The 27,148-nt window shown below is 34.8% G+C and overlaps 1 pseudogene; it reads right to left on the reverse strand.

Annotated features, from left to right (window-relative positions):
• Window positions 1-1,674: 1,674 nt before the first annotated feature.
• LOC120169361 lies at window positions 1,675-27,148 on the reverse strand (annotated as a pseudogene).

Consider the following 27,148-nt stretch of genomic DNA (forward strand, 5'->3'; position numbering starts at 1 on the left):
CTTTCGTCGAATAAGTTAACGGGACTTGCCATCGGATATGTGTTCCGGCAACACTTTGCATACCTTGATCACTTTGGCGAATTTTGTTCGGTTCATCCCAGAGGGGTGTTGAGAAGTCCGCAGAGTGGAAATATTAAGAACAAGATACTTTGATTATCTTTAGAAAAGTGTTAAATTTGGATGCGGTGCTGGCACTGCAAAAAGCTGTATACGGATAGTGATGTGATAAGAAACCATTGATTTGATAATGTTAGTATAATTCAAAGAGATAAATAAGAATAAATCTAATTGAAAAGGAAGATAATAGGCTGAAATTTAGGACTATATCTCAAAAAATATTATTAACTCAAATTTAAATTGGTAATATTATTAACTCAAAAACACAAAAAGATTAGAATGAGATGGATAACAACAATAAACTTAGGGTCGTTTATTTCACTGAAAATATTTTTAGAAAATATTTTTGTAAAATGAATTATTTTCTAAAAAATATTTATGATGTTTGGAAATGTTGTGTAAACCATTTTTATAGCTGATAAATTTTTAGAAATTATTTATTGCAAATATAAATATAATAAATAATATTATTTATTATAAAAATTTAATATTATTATTTTAAAAATATTAAAATAATTTATTTAATATATATTTATGCTAATATTATTATTTAAATATTATTTCTATAATTTTTAAATAAAAATATTAACTCTAGTATATTCTATTAAAATAAAAATATGATAAATTATATGAATATCTTTAAAAATAAAATATTATATTATATTTTAAAATTATTAATAAATATATTTTAAGGAATTTTTATAATATTATAATATTACAATATTAATATAAATATATAAATAAAATATTACTGTTAATAATTCAATAATATTATTTTTAAGAATTAATAAAATATAACTTTTTAATAATTTATTATATATTATTAAAATAAGAATATAATATTATCATACATTATTATAATATAATTGAATATATTAGTGTAATAATACGTTATATTATATTATTAAAAAATAATAATATGTTAATAATAATATTTTTATTAAATGATAATAAAATATCAATTAATATTAAATTTATAAAATAATATTATTTTGAGTATTTAGTTTTAAACTGAAAAGTTAAAAAATAACTTACAAAAATTAAATCATAAGTTAATTTTAGAAAATAAAAAAATTATGATCAAAAAATATTTTACATTGTTCAATCTGTTTTCTTCCAACCAAATATTAAAAAATGAGAAAATATTTTTCAAAAAAATATATTGTTATATTATATTATTAAAAATATTAATAATTAATATTTTTATTAAAATGATAATAAAATATCATAATATTAAATTTATAAAATAATATTTTTGAGTATTTATGTTTTAAACTGAAAAGTTTAAAAAATAACTTACAAAAAATTAAATCATAAGTTAATTTTAGAAAATATAAAAAAATTATTGATCAAAAATATATTTTACATTGTTCGATCTGTTTTCTTCCAACCAAATATTAAAAAATGAGAAAAATATTTTTCAAAAAATATTTTTATTAAAAAAATGAGAAAATATTTTTTCAAAAATATTTTTAAGTAAATACCCTTAGTCTTTACATAATTCCTAGTAATCAAAACACTACGTAAACATGATGGAAATGATGTGACTAAAAGAACATGGCGTCCTCAGTTTATCAAATTCTGAAGAAGTTAAATTAAGCGGGTGTCGGATTCTCAGCAGGCGACGTCCAAACGATGTCCTTAAGCGCTGGTCGGAACTCTTTACTGCAAAACTGGTTGTACTCGAGTGTATCGACGTTGTCTTTTTTAACTTCCAGCACCAGAAACGACGGCGTGACGACAAATATGTCAGCAACAATAGTTAATCTTCCATTCCTCCCACATTCTTGACCCTGCAATCTCACTCTTGATTCGCTTTTCTTGACGTTGAACTTCACCGACTTGGCCACCTCTTCTAGTCTCGATATGACGCTGCTCGCCAGCCTCATCGTGGCGAATCTAAGCTCCTCTTTCTCTTCCCTTTTCTTCTCTTCAAACAACGACGACAAATCGAATCCTTGAGACAAAGAAATGATGTGAAAGGCGTTCAAAGTCTCGGGCTTTGATGATTTGTCGCCATTGAAAGCTTCGAATTCAAGCTCTTCCTTGGTCCTAACGGATCGGGGGATTGTTTTTTTTGTTTAATCAAGAGGAGCCCATGATCTTTGATATAGTGATTCGTGAACTTGGATTAGGATCTAAAAGCTCTGTGATTAACCTGCGAGCTTTAGGGGAAAACCATAGATGACACTTGAAATCTCCTCTGTAAATCTTTCTATACATTGCCACCAAGTTATCGTCTTGAAATGGTAAAACCCAGCAAGAACATAAAGAATCAACCCACAAGACCAAATATCCGCTTTAGATTCGTCGTATCTGTTAAACGCAAAAGTCAGAAAGAGGGACGCATGTCTTTTTTCAACAAAGGCTTGGTGTTTTTTAACAAATGGGGCATCGAATTTTTAATTAAAATTTTTTTAGGTTAATTACATTTTAGCCACTGCACACTTTAGGGTATTTATAAGATTAGTCCTTAAGCTTCAACTATAAATACCCTAGCTCATTTAGCTTCTAAATTATCCCAAAAATCATTTTTTTCTCTCAATATTAGAGAGCTTTCTTGTGAGTAGTGAGTATTTTGTAAACACCTGTAAATTTTCTCTCTTAGTAAAAGATCTGCAGCAGTTCGGAGACGTAAGCAATTTGGCTGAACTCTGTTATCAATTTCGGGTATTATTTTTCCGCTTTTATTTCGCATTCTCACTAATCTGGTTATAGGTAAATTACTCGTTCTCGTTTTATTTCCCAACAACTGGTATCAGAGCTTTTGATAGTAAATTTTATTAATAGTAAAAAATTTGTCGACGATATGAATTTGTCGATGAAGGTGTTCTAATACACGATGGTTCGCAAGAATTATCAGAAACGATCCAAAAGAAACCAGATTCGAGTGCGAGCGATAGCTGCAAGCGAAGGGAAGGTGAAAATTAAAAAGTTCGATGGTGTAGACTTTAGCTTTTGGAAGATGCAGATTGAAGATTTTCTATACCAGAAAAATCTATATCAACCTCTCTCAGGAAAGCAACCAGAGGGCATGAAGAATGAAGATTGGGCTTTTCTCGACAGACAAGCCCTCGGAATTATCCGACTGACGTTATCCCGCAATGTTGCTTTCAACAAAGCAAAGGAAAAGACAATGGTGGGTCTTATGGCGGCTCTCTCAAGTATGTATGAGAAGCCATCGGCCTCAAACAAAGTTCATTTGATGAGGCGATTATTTAATTTGCGGATGGAAGAAGGGCCATCAGTGGCTCAACACCTAAATGAACTCAACACAATCACAACCCAGTTGAGTTCTATGGAAATTGAATTCGATGATGAAGTTCGAGCTTTAATTCTCTTATCATCTCTACCAGATAGTTGGAATGCTATTATTACAGCAGTCAACAGCTCGTCGGGAAACAATAAATTGAAATTCGACGATGTTTGGGATCTGGTATTGAGCAAAGAAATTCGACGGAGAGAATCGGGTGAAGCATCAACCTCCTCAGCCTTGCACACGGAGTCTAGAGGGAGAACTTCATAAAGAAATTCAAATTGTGGAAGATCTAAATCCAGAAAGAGAAAATCAAGAACGGGAAAAAAAAGATTTTACCTGTTATAATTGTGGTAAGAAGGGTCACTTTAAAAAAGATTGTCGAGCACCGAAGAAAGATACTGGCATACAGGAATCTACCAACATGACAGAGGAGACAGGTGATGCCATGATTCTAAGCATCAACGTCTAATTGAATCATGGATCTTGGATTCAGGGGCATCTTTCCACTCTACCCTATGCCAAGAAATCATGGAGAACTATGCCAGTGGTGATTTTGGGAAGGTTCATCTAGCTGATGATGAAACCTTGAAGATCGTCGAAAAAGGAGACATCCGATTAAAGTTGTCAAACCAGACCACCTGGAAGCTGAAAGGAGTGAGACATATTCCTGACCTCAAAAGAAATTTGATTTCTATAGGACAGCTTGATGGAGAAATATATAGCACAACATTTTCAAGCTGTGAATGGAATATTACCAAAGGAGCACTCGTTATTGCTCCTGGTAAGAAGACTGATACTCTCTATGTAACCTCAAATTTAGAGAATATCATTGCATCCACAGATACTGATGGAAAATCAAAACTATGGCACCAAAGGCTTGGCCATATGAGCGAAAAAGGGATGATGACGCTTTTATCAAAAGAGAAGTTGTCGGATCTAAAGAATGTAGATGTCGAACTATGCGAAGATTGCATATTTGGCAAACAAAAGAAAGTCAGCTTTGCAAAGATTGGCAAGACACCCAAGGCAGAAAAGTTATAGTTTGTTTATACTGATATATGGGGACCATCACCAGTTCCATCCCTTGCAGGTTCAATATATTATGTCACCTTCATCGATGATTCTACAAGGAAGGTGTAGGTTTATTTTTTGAAGAAGAAATCAGAAGTCTTTCATACCTTCAGAAAATATAAGGCCATGGTGGAAAATGAGATTGACTTGAAAGTTATGCGATTGAGGTCTGAAAATGGAGGAGAGTATAGAAACAGTAGATTCAGAGATTTTTGCGCAAACAATGGGATCAAGATGGAGACAACAGTTCCCATGACACCGCAACATAATAGCGTAGCAGAGCGCATGAACAGAACTCTAAATGAACGTGCCAGAAGCATGAGGATACATGTCGGCTTGCCCAAATTGCTATGGGCTGAAGCTATCAACACTGCAGCTTACCTGATCAACCATGGGCCCTCAGTTCCCTTGGATGGTGGAATACCAGAGAAAGTTTGGAGCAAGAAAGAAATAAACATTTCACACTTAAGAGTGTTTGGTTGTATTTTTTATGTACACATAAATTCTACTGAAAGAAGTAAACTTGATGCCAAGTCCAACAAATATATCTTTTGATTATGGTGGTGATGAGTTCGTTACCGGTTTTGGGATTACAAAAATCGAAAGATCATCAGAAGCAGAGATATCATTTTCAATGAAAATGTGATGTACAAAGACATGTCAACCATAAAATCAAGCAGCTCCAACACTGAAGCTGAAAAAAGGAATTTGCTGAGTTCGAGGAGATTTCTGGAAATGATGTTCAGATCAGTCCTAAAGCAGTTCAAGAAGAACCAAGCACATCAGAACTGAGAAGCTCCTCCAGAATTCCTAAACCAACACAACGTTATTCGCTTTCTTTGCACTACTTGCTTCTAGCTGAGAATGGTGAACCAGAGTGCTATGATGAAACAATGCAGGTGGATAATTCAGTCAAGTGGGAGTCTTCCATGAAAGATGAAATGGTCTCGCTTATGTCAAATTAAACGTGGGAATTAGCTGAATTACCACCAGGCAAGAAAGCGCTCCACAACAAGTGGATTTACATGATCAAAGAAGAACACGATGGGAGCAAACGCTACAAAGCAAGATTGATTGTCAAAGGTTTTCAGCAAAAAGAAGGTATTGATTACAATGAAATTTTCTCTCCAGTCGTAAAACTGTCTACAATCATACTGGTGTTGAAAATTGTAGCTGCGGAGAATTTACATCTTGAGCAGTTAGATGTAAAGACAACTTTCCTTCATGGTGATTTGGAGGAAGAAATCTATATGAGACAGTCAAAAGGCTTCATAGAGGAAGGTAAGAAAAAACTGGTATTGTCGTAACCGGTTTTCGTCCGGGCACGAAATATTAAATTTGGCGGGGAAATTGATGTGAATAAATAATTTTGAAAATAATTTGAGAGTCGCCATCGGCCTTTGGATCAGGTAGGTCGAATACCTAAAAATTATTTTTTTTAAAGAGTTTTAAGAAAACATCAATAAAAAAAATGAACTGATCTGCGTTTTATAACCAAAAATTCGTTCTTTTTAGTAAAAAGGGATTCGTGGTCGATTACGTTTAGGGAAGGATTAACACCCCTACAACGCCCAAAATTGGTACTTTTTAATTATAAATCGTCTCTATTATTAAAAATTCAAAAAATATATTTAATTTGTAATCTTATTATTTCAAAATTATATAAATATATTTATTTATTTAAAAATATCTGAAAAGAACTTTTAGGTACCTTAAGACACTCTTTTCTTTGATATTGATAATATATTGTTTAATTTTTAATTTTAAAATATCAAAATAGGACATCCAGTTGTATTAAGACTGTCCTTTTCTTTGATATTAAAAATAATTTTTTAAAAATTACTATTTATTATATGTATATTTATGAATATATAAAAATATTTAACAATATAATAAAATAAAATATCACTAAAACATATATTTTAAGCAGTAAAATGAAAACATATAAAATAAATAACTAAATTATAATAAAATAAAACTAATCTAATTCCTAATTAATTGAAATATAGGTATTAAATATTTTATTTCTAATTTATAATTTAGTGACCAAAATAAAATTATCTAAAATTCGAATTTTATAATAAAATAAATTAAAAATATGAACTAGGGATTAAAAAATTATTTATTAAAATTAAGGACTAAATCTGTCATTTATCCTAAATATATTATTTTAATAAAAAGGACTAAAATGAATAAAATTAAAATTCAAAGACTGAATTAAAATTATTATAATTCAGTTTAGTGACCAAAATATAAATTTACAAGTTGGGAGGACTACGGACGGGATTTAACTATTTTATATTACGCGCATAGTCCTTCCCGAAACGACGTCGTTCGGGAAGGACTATATATGGTCCAAACCCGGCTGGCCCGAAGGGCCAGCCTTCATTTCTCATTTCCCTCTCTCTCTCTAAACCGAGAGAGTTTTAAAACTCTCTCGCCTCTCTCTAGCTTCCCTCACCGGAGGGAAGCCGGTCACCGGTCGGCCACCATGTGCCGCCGTGATTATCACGCCGGCCACCGCATCCGGTGGCCGGAAAAATTATTTTTATACTAATAGATAGATCGACCGTCCTAATGACGGTTCCGGTATGTTTCCTCCTAAAAACCTCCCAATCGGAGCGAATCTACAAAAGTACCTTCGGTGTTTCGAAGGTTCCGGTGAGATCGGGTGACGGTTGGGGCTCCGATGACAGGGTAAGCTTTTTCCTCTCTTCTCTTTTTTTTCCTTGCTGTGTTGATGCTGACTGAGATCGTTGGTTTAGTTTGTTGTTTTTTTTTTTTTTTTTTTTTCTTTCTCTGTTTTTTTTTTCTTTCTCTCCGGTTCTGTCTCTGTTTTTGTCTCTCTGGTTTTTTTTCTTGCAGATGGGGTGGTGGCTTTTATAGCCACCACCGTTGTAGCTGTCGGACCGGTCCGAAGAAGGGCTCTCGGTGAGTCACGGACTACCAGTGGTGACTCACCCCGTAGCCTTGCATGGACGGCTGGCGTTGATCTTCTGGAGTCTTCATTCGGGACGTGGCAGCGGCGGAGGCGGCGAGAAAGTGTCGGCAGCCGCGTGGAAACTGGGGCTGCGCCGCGTGGCCCTAGGGTATCAAACCCTAGGGTATCAAACCCTAGGGTTTCCCTCTGGAGCCATCTGGACCGTTGGATCGTGCCAGATCCAACGGTTGTGATGAGGCGGCTGGTTTAGATTAGGGTTAGGAAACCCTAACTGGAAACCCAAATGTTTAGGGTTTCTGGTTTGATTTGGACCGGTTATGGTTGGTTTGTAACTGGGCCGGTCCAGTTGTAATTGGTATGTAATTATTATTTATATATATGTTTAATATATATTTAATAATAATAATAATAATAATAATGATAATAATAATAATAATAATAATAATAATAATAGTAATAATAATATTAATAATAATAATATGGATAAAAAATTAATATCTTCAGCTGCCCCTCTTTGCTCATTCTTGTGTTAACAAGAATAGGGCAAAGATGAAAAGATAATAAAATTTTTTATCCATTTTGACTTTACTTTGATCATGATGGAAATATTGAATAAATTCTTCTCTTTCTTCAGATGAGTTCTTCTCATTATGAACTTTCTGCTGGGGATGATGATCCATCAAATGATGAATTCAAGCAAAAGATTGAACAAGTTCTTCTCATTATGAACTTCTCTTCCTTCTTCAGATGACGAGTTCTTCTCATTATGAACTCTACCTGCAATGTTGATCCATCAAATGATGAATTCAAGCAAAAGATTGAACAAGTTCTTCTCATTATGAACTTCTTCTTCCTTCTTCAGATGACGAGTTCTTCTCATTATGAACTCTACCTGGCAAAGATAATCCATCAACTTGATGAATTCAGGCAAAAGATTGAACAAGTTCTTCTCATTATGAACTTCTTCTTCCTTCTTCAGATGACGAGTTCTTCTCATTATGAACTCTACCTGGCAAAGATAATCCATCAACTTGATGAATTCAGAAAAAAGGTTGAACAAATTCTTCTCATTATGAACTTATTCTTCCTTCTTCAGATAAGTTCTTCTCATTATGAACTTTCTCTGGAAAAGATAATCCATCAATTTGATGAATTCAGGTAAAAGGTTGAACAAATTCTTCTCATTATGAACTTCTTCTTCCTTCTTCAGATGAGTTCTTCTCATTATGAACCTTCTCTGGAAAAGATAATCCATCAATTTGATGAATTCAGGTAAAAGGTTGAACAAATTCTTCTCATTATGAACTTCTTCTTCCTTCTTCAGATGAGTTCTTCTCATTATGAACTTTACCTGGCAAAGATAATCTATCAAATGATAGATTTGAATCTTTGCTAAAATCTTTGAAATTCCTGTTAAAAATTCAACAAGAATAAAAATGAATGAAAATGCACCTATTTTTGTAAACACCTAAAATATGATGGAAATATTGAATAAATTCTTCTCTTTCTTCAGATGAGTTCTTCTCATTATGAACTTTCTGCTGGGGATGATGATCCATCAAATGATGAATTCAAGCAAAAGATTGAACAAGTTCTTCTCATTATGAACTTCTTCTTCCTTCTTCAGATGACGAGTTCTTCTCATTATGAACTCTACCTGCAATGTTGATCCATCAAATGATGAATTCAAGCAAAAGATTGAACAAGTTCTTCTCATTATGAACTTCTTCTTCCTTCTTCAGATGACGAGTTCTTCTCATTATGAACTCTACCTGGCAAAGATAATCCATCAACTTGATGAATTCAGGCAAAAGATTGAACAAGTTCTTCTCATTATGAACTTCTTCTTCCTTCTTCAGATGACGAGTTCTTCTCATTATGAACTCTACCTGGCAAAGATAATCCATCAACTTGATGAATTCAGAAAAAAGGTTGAACAAATTCTTCTCATTATGAACTTATTCTTCCTTCTTCAGATAAGTTCTTCTCATTATGAACTTTCTCTGGAAAAGATAATCCATCAATTTGATGAATTTAGGTAAAAGGTTGAACAAATTCTTCTCATTATGAACTTCTTCTTCCTTCTTCAGATGAGTTCTTCTCATTATGAACCTTCTCTGGAAAAGATAATCCATCAATTTGATGAATTCAGGTAAAAGGTTGAACAAATTCTTCTCATTATGAACTTCTTCTTCCTTCTTCAGATGAGTTCTTCTCATTATGAACTTTACCTGGCAAAGATAATCTATCAAATGATAGATTTGAATCTTTGCTAAAATCTTTGAAATTCCTGTTAAAAATTCAACAAGAATAAAAATGAATGAAAATGCACCTATTTTTGTAAACACCTAAAATATGATGCATGAATTTTATGTTATTTGATTTCAGATTGGTGAATTGAGTATTTCTTCAATTGTAAAAACCCAATAGATCTTTCTTCTTCAAAACAAAGAATCTATCATCTTTGACAAATGTAGATGTAGATATAATGTCACAAAACCTCTTGAGAATAAAACTCAATAGTATAGGCTCTTGAAAAGCTTGCATTCAGGCAACATGTTGATTCTGATAACAATTCATCTGATTATGAAGTGACCTTTCAAGATGATTTCACAGATATCGATAGTTCTTTTAATACCGAGAAATCTTGAATTCTGATTCTGATGAGGAGAATAAACTGTTATACTTGACAAAAATGGGATTCTCAAAGGCTGAAACTTCAATAGCCATGTAAGATGTGGTCCAAATTCATCAATTGCAGAATTGGCAAATTTTATATGTGCTGCTTAAATGACTAAGGCTGCTGATGTACTTCTTCTAGTAAAAGATAGGAAGTCATTATGCAATGATCCCAATTACAAGCAAAGGCAAAATTTGGGCTATGATTTTTGAAAAGGAAGAAGCAGAAGAAACTTGAAAATAAGCTTCTTAATGAAAATGATCATGCAGTTCATCTTTCAATTCCAACGATAGGTTCTGAGGTTCCTACTGAATCAGATCAGATAACTCAAAGAACACTTCCAGAAGATGCTATGAACACATTCATCTTCCAAATTCAATGATTGGTTCTGTCTAACCAGATCATATAACTCAAAGAACACTTCCAGAAGATGCTATTGACAAATTCATCTTCCAAATTCAATGATTGGTTCTGCCAATCCAGATCAGATAACTCAAAGAACACTTCCAGAAGATGCTATTGAGCAAATTCATCTTCCAAATTCAATGATTGGTTCTGTCTAACCAGATCATATAACTCAAAGAACACTTCCAGAAGATGCTATTGACAAATTCATCTTCCAAATTCAATGATTGGTCTATGATATCACAACACTTATTTGATGTAGAGCCAGAATTTGTAGATTCGAAGTATTTCCATGCTACTACACTGAAAAGGGTTATATTCATAATTCTGCCAATTAAGAATAGATTTTTCTTTTATTCTGCTTCCTCCATGTGCTAATGCTTTTCCATTGACAAGGAAATGATGGCTTTCATGGGATCCAAGAACAAAGTTGAACGGTTTATAAACATGTACAGGAAGTGCCAAATTGATAGAAAGTATCTGTAAGGCTTTTGAAGCTTATGACAATTAACCACCTTCGAGTGTCCAGAAGTATGTTCTTGATGAGTGCTGAAAATGGAATCTAGTATATTTTGGAAGGAATAAAGTTACTCCACTTGAACCTGATGATGTGGAAATGCTTCTAGGTTTCCTAAAAAAACCATATACAAGGATCTGTATAGAGACATGTTTCCTAGTGATATCAATGTCTTGTTTCTTTTTGCTGGAATCAATGCTACAAAAGTTGCCTTCTACTGTCTTAGTATATCTTTGAAAACAGATGTGCAAAAACTGAATGGTGATCGATTGGAGCAATTGATGAGTAGATTTGGCAAATTTAACCTTGTTGTAGATAGGATCCCGTGTAATAATCTTGATGTTCATGACTTTAAGCTAGTGATGATTTGCTTACTTTGTATTCCATGTATTCAAAAGTATTAACATAAAGTGATATTCAGAAATCTTTAAATTATTTCAAAATTATGTTAATTCAATAGAAAAGAATAAATTGAATTTCCAAAAATAAATTGAATCTCAAATAAATTGAACTTGAAATAGATATAATTGTATTCAAAGTTATGGCAAGCATAAGAATAATAAAAATTCAAATGTCTCAACAAATTATAAGCATAAGTATTTCGAAATTAATCAAGTTGACACAATTTAGAGTAATGATGTAAGCTTTTGTCTGGAAGATCTCAAACGTTGTCAAAATGCTTGTAGATGTGAAGTTTCTCCCAAACTGTCAAAATCTTAAGAGAGTTCAATTGCCAGATGCCTAATATCAAACTGCATTTGAGCCGCCTTTTCAGGTTTTCAACTCAGATCCTTCCTTTGGTTACAAGATGCCATTTGCGGGTTTTCACCTTGACCCCCCTTTTTTCTTTTTTCTTTTTTTTTTTATTTTTTTTTTATTTTTTTTTCAAGCATAATATTTCTTGACAGAATCCGAGTTTATTGGATTTTTCAGAATTTTTCCATCCATTTCTGCCAAGATCAACGCTCTTCCGAAAAAGGCCTTTTTCACAACGTATGGCCCTTCCCAATTAGGCATCCATTTCCCACGGAAATCTTTATGTATAGGCAAGATCTTTTTTAGTACTAGATCACCCTCTTGGAATTCTCTTGGATGTACTTTCTTATCATGAGACTTCATCATCCGTTTTTGATACATCTGTCCATGGCAAATAGCTTTCAATCTTTTTTCCTCAATAAGGTTCAATTGATCAACTCTAGATTGGATCCATTCAGATTCATCCAATTTTGTTTCTCTTAATATTCGAAGCGATGGAATCTCAACTTCAATTGGTAAGACTGCTTCCATCCCGTAGACTAAAGAAAACGGTGTTGCCCCAGTAGATGTTCGAACAGTAGTTCGGTATGCATATAGAGCAAAAGATAACTTCTCGTGCCAATCTTTGTAAGTTTCAGTAGTCTTTGTAATGATTCTCTTGATGTTCTTATTTGCTGCTTCAACTGCCCCATTCATCTTTGGACGATATGCCACTGAATTTGAATGTTTGATCTTAAACTGTGCACAAAGTTCGGTCATCATTTTGTTATTCAGGTTCAGAGCATTATCTGTAACGATCCTCTCTGGTAGGCCATATCGACAAACTATCTCTTTCTTTATGAATTTGCAGACTGTGGACCTCTTAATATTGGTGTATGAAGCAGCTTCAACCCATTTGGTAAAATAATCAATTGCCACAAGGATGAAACAATGTCCATTCGATGCTTTTGGTGTGATTGCCCCAATGACATCTATTCCCCACATAGAAAATGGCCAGGGTGCTGTCATTACATGTAAAGGAGATGGGGGTACATGAATCTTGTCTGCATATATCTGGCATTTATGACATTTCCTTGCATAATCAATGCAATCTGTGTACATAGTAGCCCAATAGTATCCATATCTCATTATTTTTCTGGCCATAGAAAGACCATTTGCATGTGTTCCACATATTCCACTGTGTACTTCTTCAATGACATTTCGAGCTTCACTGGTATTTAAACATCTCAATAGCATTTGATCATTGCTTCTTCTATACATAATCTCTCCATCAAGAAAATATCCAGCAGCCATTCTTCTCAAGGTTCTTTTATCAATTTCTGATGCATTTGGTGGATAACTTTGATTTTTGATATATTGCAGGATATCATGATACCATGGTTTATCATCTACCTCTTCTTCCACACTATAACAATGTGCAGGAATTTCATACACTTGCATTTTGATTGGCATCATATCAACTTTCTTAGTTGCCTGAAACATAGCAGCTAATGTAGCCAAAGCATCTGCCATTTGATTTTCTTCTCGAGGGAGATAATTGAAGGTAACTTTCTCAAATTCTTTCACTAATTCGAGGGTAAAATTTCGATATTCCAACAATTTGGGATCTTTTGTTTCCCATTCTCCTCGTAATTGATACACCACCAACGATGAATCTCCATATATCTTGAGAAATTTGATTTTTCTTTCTATAGCTGCTTTCAATCCCATGACACAAGCTTCATATTCCGCCATGTTATTGGTGCAAAAGAACTCCAGTCTACTTGTAAAGGGATAATAAACATTTTCTGGAGAAATTAACACTGCCCCAATTCCTCGTCCCAAAGCATTAGATGCTCCGTCAAAATAAAGCTTCCAAGTTGCAAATTCATCATTTGTTCTGACTTCTTCATTCATGGATATGCACAACAGATCTTCATCGGGAAAATTAAAGTTCAAAGGCTGATAATCATTTGATACACGACTGGCCAGAAAATCAGCTATGACACTTCCTTTTATCGCTTTTTGGTTGACATAGACAATATCAAACTCAGATAATAACATCTGCCATCTAGCCATTCTGCCTGTCAAAGCTGGTGATTCCATTAAGAATTTCAAAGGATCAAGTTTTGATATCAACCAAGTAGTATGGTATAACATATATTGTCTGAGTCTTCGAGTAGCCCACACCAAAGCACAACATAATTTTTGTATTGGTGGATATCGAACTTCACAATCAGTAAATTTCTTGCTCAGATAATAAATAGCTTTTTCTTTCCTTCCTGATTCATCATGCTGTCCTAGTACACATCCCATCGAATTTTCGAAGACCGTCAAGTAGAGAATTAATGGTCTATCAGGCATTGGTGATACTAAAATTGGGGCATTGGATAAATATTTCTTAATAATATCCAAAGTTTCTTGACATTCTTCATTCCAGACTTCAGGATTGTTCTTTCGAAGTAATTTGAACACTGGATCACATTTGTCAGTTAATTGAGAAATGAATCGAGATATATAATTTAATCTTCCCAAAAAGCCTCGAACTTCTTTTTTTGTATTGGGTGGTGGAAGATCTTGAATTGCTTTGACTTTATCTGGATCAATCTCAATTCCTTTTTTGCTGACCACAAATCCCAAAAGTTTTCCAGAAGTTACCCAAAAAGTGCATTTTGCGGGGTTGAGCTTTAATTGATACTTCCTCAACCTCTGGAAAAGCTTTCTCAGATTTTGAATATGTTCTTCTTCAGTTCTGGATTTGGCAATCATGTCATCTACATATACTTCAATCTCTTTGTGCATCATGTCATGAAACAAAGTTACCATGGCTCTTTGATATGTTGCCCCTGCATTTTTCAATCCAAATGGCATCACTTTATAACAGAATGTGCCCCACATGGTTATAAATGTTGTTTTTTCCATGTCTTCAGGATTCATTTTTATCTGATTATATCCTGAAAAGCCATCCATAAATGAAAACCATGCATGCCCTGCAGTATTGTCCACCAATGTGTCTATGTGGGGTAAGGGAAAGCTATCTTTCGGACTAGCTTTGTTGAGATCTCTGTAATCCACGCACATTCGAACTTTTCCATTTTTCTTTGGTACGGGAACAATGTTGGCTACCCATTCTGGGTATTTAGCTGCCTGTAGGAAACCTGCATTGATCTGTTTCATCACTTCTTCTTTGATTTGCAACAACATTTCTGGCCTCATTCTTCTGAGCTTTTGTTGAACCGGTTTATATTCTGGATTGATTGGAAGCTTGTGTATCACTATATCTGTGCTCAAACCAGGCATATCCTGATAAGACCAGGCAAATATATCTTTGAACTCTTGAAGGAGATTTATCAATTCTTGTTTTATCTGTATTGTCAGAGTAGTACCAATTTTCACCTCTTTTATTTCTTCATCTGTTCCCAAATTCACAGTCTCAACCTCTTCTTTGTGGGGTAAAATTTGTTTGTCTTCTTTTTCTACCAATCTTAATAATTCAGTAGGAACATCACATTCCAGTTCATCCTCACAACCATTGATTTCTTCCAGACATATAGGATGCTCTAAATTTATCACTGGATTAAATTTAGGAATACACATGTTATTAACACTGTGACACCTGCAAATTTAAATCGGACATATTTACGAAAGAATATAGTAAATTTATGAAATGTAAAAATGTAATAAAATGTAAAGAATGATTGCCATCTGAAAATTTTAAAGAAAATTCCTTATATTTAACATAATTTCTTTTACAAGATAACAAAAAGTTTTCATATTTTTGAGCTAAACATAAAGATTAGTTCTGAATATTACTCTGTATTAATATTAAAAACTATAGGAAGATCTTCAGCGATCCAATTGGTGAGTGTTTCTCCAGGAAAACATGGGCGAATCTTATCCAAGTACTTGCCAGTCTTGTTGTCATTTGTGATCATGTTGATAAATAATCCATTCATAGCTTCTTCAACTATATCTTGATCTTTCGTCAACTTTTCTTCTTTAAAGGCTTCAACAAGCTGCTGTTCCACATTAATTGTTCCCCCTGATCTGAATGTGGTCTTCAACTGTGGGAAAGACATGTGTTTCCAAAGGATTTCTCCTCCTTTCAATTTTGCCTTTCTGTCTTCACATCTTCTTTTCATCTCTTTGTTCTTTTGCTGAAGATTGGGCTTAAACCCTAGCCCAAAACGGTCTTTTTTCATCTTTATACTGACAGGAACTAAAATCCCTTGAAGATTCTTTCCTAGACCTCTCCCAGTTTTAGCTCCGATGCCTAAAGTTTGTTGTACCATCATCTTGGTGCAATCAGACAATCTGGGATATGGAATTTGGCTTCCTTCTGCAATAAAGGTTGCATTTACAAATTTAAGAGCTCGAAAAGAGCATTCAAGAGCCTCATCATTGGTGTCGATATATGGAACATCGCTTGTTACAGACGCAATGATTTCTTCTTCAGCACTGACGTATATTAGTTGTCCATCAACAACAAATTTCAATTTCTGATGTAATGAAGAAGGAACGGCTCCTGCTGAATGAATCCATGGCCTCCCTAATAGACAATTATATGTGGGGTGGATGTCCATCACCACAAAATCAATATTGTACACGACTGGGCCGATTAACAACGGTATTTCCATTTTCCCAAGCACTTCTTTTTGAGTGCCATCAAATGCTCGCACCACATTCTGATAACTCTTCATGTGTGATTGATCCAGAGGCATTCTTTGAAGTGTGACTAGAGGCATCAAATTGAGAGCAGACCCATTGTCAATCAATACTCCTGGCAACACATGACCATGACAATGTGTCGTGATGTTCAAAGCTTTTACTGACCCCATTTCGCCTTCTGGTATTTCATCATCCGTGAATGTTATGTAATTGTCAGCAGCTATATGTCCCACAATTCTGTCAAGTTTATTGAGGGATATATCTTCAGGGATGAATGTTTGATTGAGAATTTTCATCAAAGCATTTCTATGTGCTTCTGAATTCATCAATAGATCAAGAATAGAAATTCTCGCTTGTTGTTTGTGTAGTTGTTCAACCACACTATACTCACTATGTTTCAAGAATTTTAAAAATTCTTGAGCTTGTTTTTCTGTCACAGGCTCATTGAATGCTGGAAGGGATTCATCCTCAAATACCTTCTGAGGTATTGCCATGGCTTTTCCTTTTGCTTTCACTTGTTCTGAAGCATTAGATGTTTCGGGAGAGTAACATCTCCCACTTCTCGTAAAGAAACCGACTTCGCTCACTGCTTCGGACGTTGATGTTGTACTCAGACTTTGTATTTTCTCTTCTGTTTTTTCTAGAGAAACAGATCCTCCTACCATTGAAACATTGGTAGTATAATTCCAAGGTACCCTGCGGGTATCTTTGTATGGAAATGGTAGAGGAGTGGTAATAACTACTTTTGGCCTTATTGGTGTAGGAATCACCGTGGATGATTTCACATTAATGATCACAGGATCATTTATTCTTTGATTTGGTTTAGAATCCTCTGATGAGCAAACATCATCTTCTTTTTTCCCGGGTTCTTCTTCAAAGAATTCTATTTCTCTGTTGTTCATCAATTTTTGCACCAAATCTCTAAACTCAAGACATAGTTGAATTTTATGCCCTTTCTCCTGATGATATTCACAATAATTCTTGCCTTCATTCTGCTTTGGCCTGAATTGTTGTGGAATTATACCGGCTAAAGAAAGTTGTTGGAATATCCAAACAAACGGAGATTTAATTTCAGAAATGTCAGTCTTTGTTTTCTTTCTGTTCTCTTCCTGAATTGCATTCACGTTTTTATCTCCATGATTTGGCAATGGATGACTTGATGCGGATGGTGTATTGAATTCCAACTTCCCAGTGTTGATCAAATTTTGAACCACCCTTTTGAATGCTAGACAGTTTTCAATAGAATGTCCTGTAATTCCTTCATGGTAAACACAGTGTGCCTTTGTATCATACCAAGGAGGGAATGGTGGTTGCATGGGAACCAAGGGATAGGGCCGTATAACATCTGCTTTTAACAGCGAATCATAGATCTCTGCATATGGTACTGGTAAAGGTGTAAAAGACAACCTTTCATTTTCCTTTCGAGATCCTCTGGACTCTGCTCGATTAGTGTTTGTTTCCTCTTTCTTAACCCTTGGCTGGGTTATTGTAACACTTTTCGATGAATCTTTGCTGTAAGAATTTGCATTGTTGACTTTATTCTCCTTTTTCCGGTACGTAGGTCTTTTGGAACTAGACCCATCATTTGATTCAATCTTGCCACTTTTCAAGACATTTTCAATTAATTCTCCAGAAATGACCAAATCTGCAAAATTTCTGGTTGCATTCCCCATTAGATGGTTTAAATAAGGGGCCTTCAATGTATGGACAAACATCACTGTGGCCTCTTTTTCTGACAAAGGTGGTTGAACTTGGGCTGCAGTGTCACGCCATCTCTGGGCATACTGTCTGAATGTTTCGTTATTCTTTTTCTCCAAATTCTGGAGAGTCCATCTATCAGGAATCATGTCTGTTACATGGCGATACTGCTCTAAAAATGCTTTAGCCAAATCTTTCCAGGATCTAATGTTGGCTTTAGTCAATTGAGTATACCATTTTAAAGCCGGTCCTGTCAAACTATCCTGAAAGCAGTGAATTAATAATTTCTCGTCCTTCACATATCCTGCCATTCTTCGACAAAACATAGTAATGTGGGATGAAGGGCATGTAGTACCGTTATATTTATCAAATTCGGGAGCTTTGAACTTGATAGGGAGGATTAGGTCTGGAACCAAACTCAACTCACTAGCATCAAACCCATAGAATGATTCAGTTATTTCCACAGATTTCATTCGTTCTTCTAAGTTCTTGATCTGTCTGGTTAATTCTTCATTTACTTTTTGTTTCTCATTCAGCTCATTCAAATCTGGGATTAAATGATCAGTATTAAGATCCCCTATTTTCACATCTGATATAAGCGGATTTTTGCTTGAAGATGCAGGATCCACTTGTTGATCTTCATGTGGTTTGGCTTCTTGTAATGCAGATGTACGAGCATTGATTTGTATAGGGGTAGTACCAGAATGATAAATTGGTTCTGGTGGAAAACCTAAAGGATACATAGGATCTTGATCAAAAGATACAGGATTTTCATGCATTTTTCCACTGATAGCCTGCCTTTTAAACATGTCCTCTATCTTCTTCATCATACTGTCTTGTGAATTTGCAATACTGGCTTCAATTTTTTCCAACTTCATTCTCATTTCTTCTTGTTCTTTATGATGCTGTTCCTCAATACGCTGTATTTTATCATCCATAATTCTCTTAGTAGCTTGTCTAGTACCGTAGTGATGTAGTATTTCTCTTTTGGCCAGAGTAACTGCGATTGAAAAATCTTTTAATATTATTTTTTCAAATTTTAATTAATGAATTTTATCTTAATAAATAAAATAATAATTCATAGCGAAAATTATGAAATGAATGATGAATGTATGCAAAATGCATGTATGTAAAAAACATTGATCCCAAAAAGTCAACTGTCATAGAACAACTTTCATCGGCATACAAAAGTTTCTTTATAATAGTTCATCACTACAGATAAGGCATAGCTTTCCTATTAAGCTCTATAACTTCTTTCATTAACCATGAAACCTTCTTTCCATACTTAGAAACTGGATCAACGTGATGCTCAATTATTTTGGCTTCAACAGCTAGTTCCCCAACATATCTAGCAACTTCGCTCATTTGTACCATGGCCTCAAACACCATATTGCTTCTTTCTTCACTTCTTTCGACATAGAACTCAGTTGACTTTTGCCATTGTTCAGTTGTTCCTTCAAGAGTTTGCTCTAACTCAGTGATTCTGACTTGACAATTGTGCAGAATTTTTTCAAGATCTCTAATGCGTCTTCGCAGTGAAGCATTTTCCTCATTACTTTCTTTGAGATCATTAGGTCCTAGACGAACCTTTTCCTGAAACAATGATTCTTCAAGTTGCAAAATGTAAGCATTAAACTCTGAGTTTTTATTTCTAGACTGATCCAGATCCTCTTCAAGTTTTGTTCGTGCTTCTTGCGTTCTTTGATTAAGCTTCTGGATTTGAACATCTTTGTTTCTGCATCTTTGCATCCAATTGCTAGCCACCTCCTGCTCTACCTCAAGTCTGGTGTTGAAATTTTTTCTTTCTAGCTCCCATTTTTCTTTTTCAACATTGGATTCTTCCATCTTTTGGTCTCTGACTTCAAGCTCAGCAATCAACTGGTTCATTTCAGATTCAAATCCCTTGAACATGATATTTTTCTCACTTTCAAATTTAACAAAGATGTCATTCTTCATCTCTTCTAAATCTTTGGCTCGATCATTTTCTCTTTGTATTTCATTCATGATCTCACGGTGTTCAGCCTTGTGTTTTATAATTCGCTCTCTTCTGTTGACCTCAAAATCTTCCATTTTTTGCTTTCCTTTCTCAAGGCTTTTGAGTAGACGGCTATTCTTTCCTTTCAGATCTTCAACTCGTCTTTTCTCGATGTTCAATTCTCTGGTCATCTGTACCGTCGATTGGCTGGGTCCTGATGATTTTCGGGATTTATATAACTCCTGGTAATTTTTCTGTAAGGCTTTGTACTCATCTTCACCTTTTTCTTTATCTTTTCTCAACATTGTACATTGTGATGAATGAAAGTCAATGTCAACCCCTAACATAGCTTTATCTTGTCTCATTTGCTCTAACTCTTTCGACCAGCCATCTCTTTCTGCTTCAAACTCAGCTCTCAAGATTTCAATCTCTGATGGAACCACCTTAATGCGATCTTCCATAGAAATATCCTCATTTTGATCTGGTAGAGGAATATTTTCATTTTTTCTGACGGATCTCCAATCTTCATAATCAGGAGTTAGCATTTCTTTTGCTGCTTTAGCTCGGATACAAAAAGTTGTTTTCCAAGCTGTAACGGCTTCCATGATATTTCTTTTATAATTTTTGCTGTGGAATGCGAACTCAGATGACTGTAATCCAGCAGTGACAGGTACAAATTGACGACCTTCATACTGTCTTATAACCAGAAGTGGTGCATATCCAATTCCTCCCCATAATCCAAGCAGCATTATCCAATTGTAATCACCACATCTGTAAATGAATTCCCTTTGTATTTGCCACGGGGCTCGCCAAACAATGTCATTGCTTTGCAGATTTCTAAAGGCATTAATCCACATATCCTTCTTAATTTCTTTCGGCCATTCCTGCTCCAGAAATTCTTTTAATGGTGAATAATCCGTATTAAAGCGTCGGTATGAAACCTTTTCTGTTCTCCAGAAATGACTACGGATCCAAACATATAACAACTGGGTACACCCTGAGAATCGTCCACCTCCTAACCTTCTGCAAACATTCAACGATCTGAAGGTCTCTGCTAGGATTGCAGGAATAGGAATAATCTTCTTCGGTAGCTGTTCAAACAAGTCTACCACTGCAGCTTCAACATATCCCAATACTTTTGGGAAGATGACCATACCATATATACCCAGAGCAAATAGATCGAATCGTACTTTAATATCTGGATGGCTTTGAATAAGTTCTCTGATGTTGGTCCAAGCTATGCCTTCGCTTTCGCCTTTTTGTTTTGTACGGGATGCTACCCATTCTTCTCGTACCCCGGCAATCTTTGCTAATTTAACTCGAAAGGGTTGAGTTTTAATTGACTTTGAATATATTCGATTCTCCAAAGCACCTTCAAGATGTAACAAAGTTGTATATTCTTCAATAGTAGGGACCAAGTCCTCCTTATTGAAAGTGAAGCAATTGTACCCTGGATTCCAAAATTGAACTAGGGCTCTGAGTAATTCATCATCAACTTCAACATAGAGCAAATATGGGATGTCTCCGTAAGTCTGATAAAACTGCAATTTTTTGTTTGAATCCCAACTTTCCCAAATGCTTCGCAAATCTTGCATATCATTTCTTTTTAGTGAAACTGAAGCATAACTGGCCAAGTCAGATACATAATCATCCTGCAGACTGTCTCCTTCTTGTCTTTGTAAATCCTCAGCCCACTGTCTTACTTCTGAGTTTAGAATTATTTGACTTGAACACTTTTTATCCATAGATAAAGGCTTTCCAATGAGACAATTAACACAAGGATCAATGTCTTTTATCCTGTATGATGCAATACAAACAGAAAAATAAAGAACACACAAAAAGAAAATAAATTAGTTTACATAATAAAGAAACATAAATATTCTTTATTTAAACATGCTTTTCTGAATTTAAATAATTTAAATAAACATGTAATTTAAACAATAAATAAATTAACAGAAAAGACAGAATTCATTTCTCCTGTGTGTACACCTATTTTGGATAAAATTTCGGCATGACTTCGGATTGGAAGAATTTCTAAGGTTTTTTATATGCAGGGTTTCAGATCTAGGAGTAAAGGTACTCGAATTGTCCATGTTAGTGCCCCCTTAGGCTGCTAACCCTCAATCCTAGTCCATTACAGACTAAAGTGGATCGAGTTCAATTCGAGGGGATACATTTCTCTATGCCTGACACGGAGAATAAATTCTCACGAAGACATAGAGCATATGAACCCCGGAAGTTACTTGCTAGGTCTGACACGGAGAATAAATTCTCACGAAGACGTCGCTTTCACTCCCACTTAAAAGGGACAACTCAATTATAGAGTTTTATGTTATGCAATGCAAGTGTTGTGTGTGAGGAGAAATATTCATACCTATAACAGAAAAATAAATACTGAAATAAAATACTTGCAAATAAAACATATAAATATTATAATAATAAATAAATAAAAATTTGAAAAGAAAGAATTAAATATATAAATTTTTAATTAATAGAGACAATTTATAATAGATTTTTAAAAGTTTGACCAGTGTTCCCCAGCAGAGTCGCCAAGCTGTCGTAACCGGTTTTCGTCCGGGCACGAAATATTAAATTTGGCGGGGAAATTGATGTGAATAAATAATTTTGAAAATAATTTGAGAGTCGCCATCGGCCTTTTGGATCAGGTAGGTCGAATACCTAAAAATTATTTTTTTTAAAGAGTTTTAAGAAAACATCAATAAAAAAAATGAACTGATCTGCGTTTTATAACCAAAAATTCGTTCTTTTTAGTAAAAAGGGATTCGTGGTCGATTACGTTTAGGGAAGGATTAGCACCCCTACAACGCCCAAAATTGGTACTTTATAATTATAAATCGTCTCTATTATTAAAAATTCAAAAAATATATTTAATTTTTAATCTTATTATTTCAAAATTATATAAAAATATTTATTTATTTAAAAATATCTGAAAAGAACTTCTAGGTACCTTAAGACAGCTCTTTTCTTTGATATTGATAAATAATATTGTTTAATTTTTAATTTTAAAATATCAAAATAGGACATCCAGTTGTATTAAGACTGTCCTTTTCTTTGATATTAAAAATAAATTTTTTAAAAATTACTATTTATTATATGTATATTTATGAATATATAAAAATATTTAACAATATAATAAAATAAAAATATCACTAAAACAATATATTTTAAGCAGTAAAATGAAAACATATAAAATAAATAACTAAATTATAATAAAAATAAAACTAAATCTAATTCCTAATTAATTGAAATTATAGGTATTAAATATTTTATTTTCTAATTTAATAATTTAGTGACCAAAATAAAATTATCTAAAATTCGAATTTTATAATAAAATAAATTAAAAATATGAACTAGGGATTAAAAAAATTATTTATTAAAATTAAGGGACTAAATCTGTCATTTATCCTAAATATATTATTTAATAAAAAGGACTAAAATGAATAAATTAAAATTCAAAGACTGAATTAAAATTATTATAAATTCAGTTTAGTGACCAAAATATAAAATTTACAAGTTGGGAGGACTACGGACGGGATTTAACTATTTTATAATTATGCGCATAGTCCTTCCCGAAACGACGTCGTTCGGGAAGGACTATATATGGTCCAAACCCGGCTGGCCCGAAGGGCCAGCCTTCATTTCTCATTTCCCTCTCTCTCTCTAAACCGAGAGAGTTTTAAAACTCTCTCGCCTCTCTCTAGCTTCCCTCACCGGAGGGAAGCCGGTCACCGGTCGGCCACCATGTGCCGCCGTGATTATCACCGCCGGCCACCGCATCCGGTGGCCGGAAAAATTATTTTTTATACTAATAGATAGATCGGACCGTCCTAATGACGGTTCCGGTATTGTTTCCTCCTAAAAAACTCCCAATCGGAGCGAATCTACAAAAGTACCTTCGGTGTTTCGAAGGTTCCGGTGAGATCCGGTGACGGTTGGGGCTCTCCGATGACAGGGTAAGCTTTTTCCTCTCTTCTCTCTTTTTTCCTTGCTGTGTTGATGCTGACTGAGATTGTTGGTTTAGTTTGTTGTTGTTTTTTTTTTCTTTCTCTGTTTTTTTTTCTTTCTCTCCGGTTCTGTCTCTGTTTTTGTCTCTCTGGTTTTTTTCTTGCAGATGGGGTGGTGGCTTTTATAGCCACCACCGTTGTAGCTGTCGGACCGGTCCGAAGAAGGGCTCTCGGTGAGTCACCGGACTACCAGTGGTGACTCACCCCGTAGCCTTGCATGGACGGCTGGCGTTGATCTTCTGGAGTCTTCATTCGGGACATGGCAGCGGCGGAGGCGGCGAGAAAGTGTCGGCAGCCGCGTGGAAACTGGGGCGGCGCCGCGTGGCCCTAGGGTATCAAACCCTAGGGTTTCCCTCTGGAGCCATCTGGACCGTTGGATCGTGCCATATCCAACGGTTGTGATGAGGCGGCTGGTTTAGATTAGGGTTAGGAAACCCTAACTGGAAACCCAAATGTTTAGGGTTTCTGGTTTGATTTGGACCGGTTATGGTTGGTTTGTAACTGGGCCGGTCCAGTTGTAATTGGTATGTAATTATTATTTATATATATGTTTAATATATATTTAATAATAATAATAATAATGATGATGATAATAATAATAATAATAATAATAATAATAATAATAATAATAGTAATAATAATATTAATAATAATAATATGGATAAAAAATTAATATCTTCAGGTATGCAGGTTGAAGAAGAGCTTGTATGGTTTAAAACAAGCTGCTAGACAGTGGTACAAAAAGTTTGATAGTTTCATGAGTAGGAGTAGTTTTACCAGATGCCAAGCAGATATTGTTGCTACATCAAGAGGTTCGACAACAACTTCATTATTTTATTATTATACGTTGATGACATGCTCGTTGCAGGCTCAGACATGCAAGAGATTATAAACTTGAAGTAAAAATTGTCGAAGCAGTTTGCTATGAAGGATTTGGGCGCTGCAAAGCATATTCTTGAGATGAGGATTAAGAGAGACACAAAGTCGGGGACTTTGATGTTATCACAGGCTGAGTACATCAATAAAGTACTCCCCAGGTTCAACATGCAAGATGCTAAACCAGTAAGTACACCTTTAGGTGTTCATTTTAGACTCTCCAAAGAGAAGTCACCAAAGACGGAGGAAGAACGTACACACATGGTAAAGGTGTCGTATGCCTCAACAATTGGAAGTCTGATGTATGCCATGGTTTGTACTAGACCAGATGTTGTTCATGTAGTGGGAGCTGTTAGCAGGTATATGAATAATCCAGGCAAGGTACACTAGAAGCTGTCAAATGGATCCTCAGATATCTGCAGGGTACTACAAACAAAACACTTTTTTTCAAAGGTGGAGATACTATACTGACAGGCTATGTAGATGTTGACTTAGTCAGAAATGTTTACATCAGAAGAAGCACTACAGGGTATGTCTATACTCTAGGAGAAACTACAGTGAGTTGGGTTTCTAAACTACAGAAGATAGTTGTTCTCTCCACAACTGAAGCATAATATATCGATGTTACGGAAGCCAGCAAGGAGATGGTCTGGCTTCAAAGTTTCTTGGAAGAGTTAGGCAAGAAACAAGAAAACAATGTCTTGTATTGCGACAGTCAAAGTATTATCCATCTAGCGAAGAATCCGTCTTTTCATTCTAGAACAATGTACATCTCTTCTGGAAGATGGGATTTTGAAACTTGAAAAGATTAGTGGAGCTCAAAATCCGGCAGACATATTGACAAAGACGGTGACAAATTGAAGTTGTGTTCAGCTTTAGTTGGCATGCTAGAATAACAAGACTAGAAATGTTGCTGCATTGATCGAGGTGTAAAGAAAGATTAAAATCAGTCTTCAAGTGGGAGAATTTTAAACACAAAAGTCAAAAAAGGGGCGATTGCTTTTTTCAACAAAGGCTTGGTGTTTTTCAATAAAGGGGGCACCGAATTCGGTGCCCTAATTTTTTAATTAAAATATTTTTGGGTTAATTATATTTTATCCAATGTACACTTTAGGGTATTTACAAGATTAGTCCTTAACCTTCAACTATAAATACCTTAGCTCATTTAGCTTCTAAATCATCCCAAAAATCATTTTTTTCTCCTAATACTAGAGAGTTTTCTTGTGAGTAGTGAGTGTTTTGTAAACACCTGTAAATTTTCTCTCTTAGTAAAAGATCTGCAGCAGTCTAGAGACGTAAGCAAATTGGCTGAACTCCGTTATCAATTTCGGGTATTATTTTTCCGCTTTTATTTCGCATTCTCAATAATCTGGTTATAGGGAAATTACTAGTTCTCGTTTTATTTCCCAACAATATCCCTTCTTAGAGATAACTTCAGGTGCAACATACGTCAATGTTCCACACGTTGTGTACAATAACCCATCTTGTTTTAAGTGTTCCGAGAAAGCACTGAGTCCAAAATCGGTGACTTTCAGGTTATCTTATTCGTCAAAGAGCAAATTCTCCAGCTTCAAATCACGATGGTAAACGTCGCGGCTATGGCAGAAATCGATGGTGGAAATGAGTTGTTGGAAATAAACTCTGGCAGTTTCTTCCTTGAGTCAACCTTTGACGATCTTAAAGAAGAGCTCGCCTCCTCGGACGAGTTTCATGGCGAAGTAAATCTTGGATTTACTCGCCATTACTTCATGCAAATCGACTATGTTGGGATGTTTCACCATCTTCATGACGAAAATCTCCCGCTGAATCTGCTCCATCATCCCGACTCTAATCACCTTTTCTTTACCGACAACTTTCATGGCAACGCTCTTCCCCGTCGGAAGATATCGGGCGTGATACACTTTGGCGAGAGTTCCGTAACCAAGCTCATATTTTCTATGGAGAAAACTCGTTTGATCGTTTGATCTATAGAAATCACTCAAAAGAGATAATTTATAAGAAACAGACGACTAAAAACAGAGAATGAGATTAACCAAAGATCTTTCTTTTTTCCCCTTTTTCTGTATATGAGAAATGAATCGATCACCCATCTTCAACGTGTTTCCGGTGACAATTCCGGCCACCGATGGACCGTTTTGAAAGACCACAAAACTCGCGCGTTCTCAACGATGCTCCTCTCAT

Source organism: Hibiscus syriacus, unplaced genomic scaffold (genome assembly GCF_006381635.1).
Source record: "Hibiscus syriacus cultivar Baekdansim isolate YM2019G1 unplaced genomic scaffold, ASM638163v2 tig00111758_pilon, whole genome shotgun sequence".
Lineage (NCBI taxonomy): Eukaryota > Viridiplantae > Streptophyta > Magnoliopsida > Malvales > Malvaceae > Hibiscus > Hibiscus syriacus.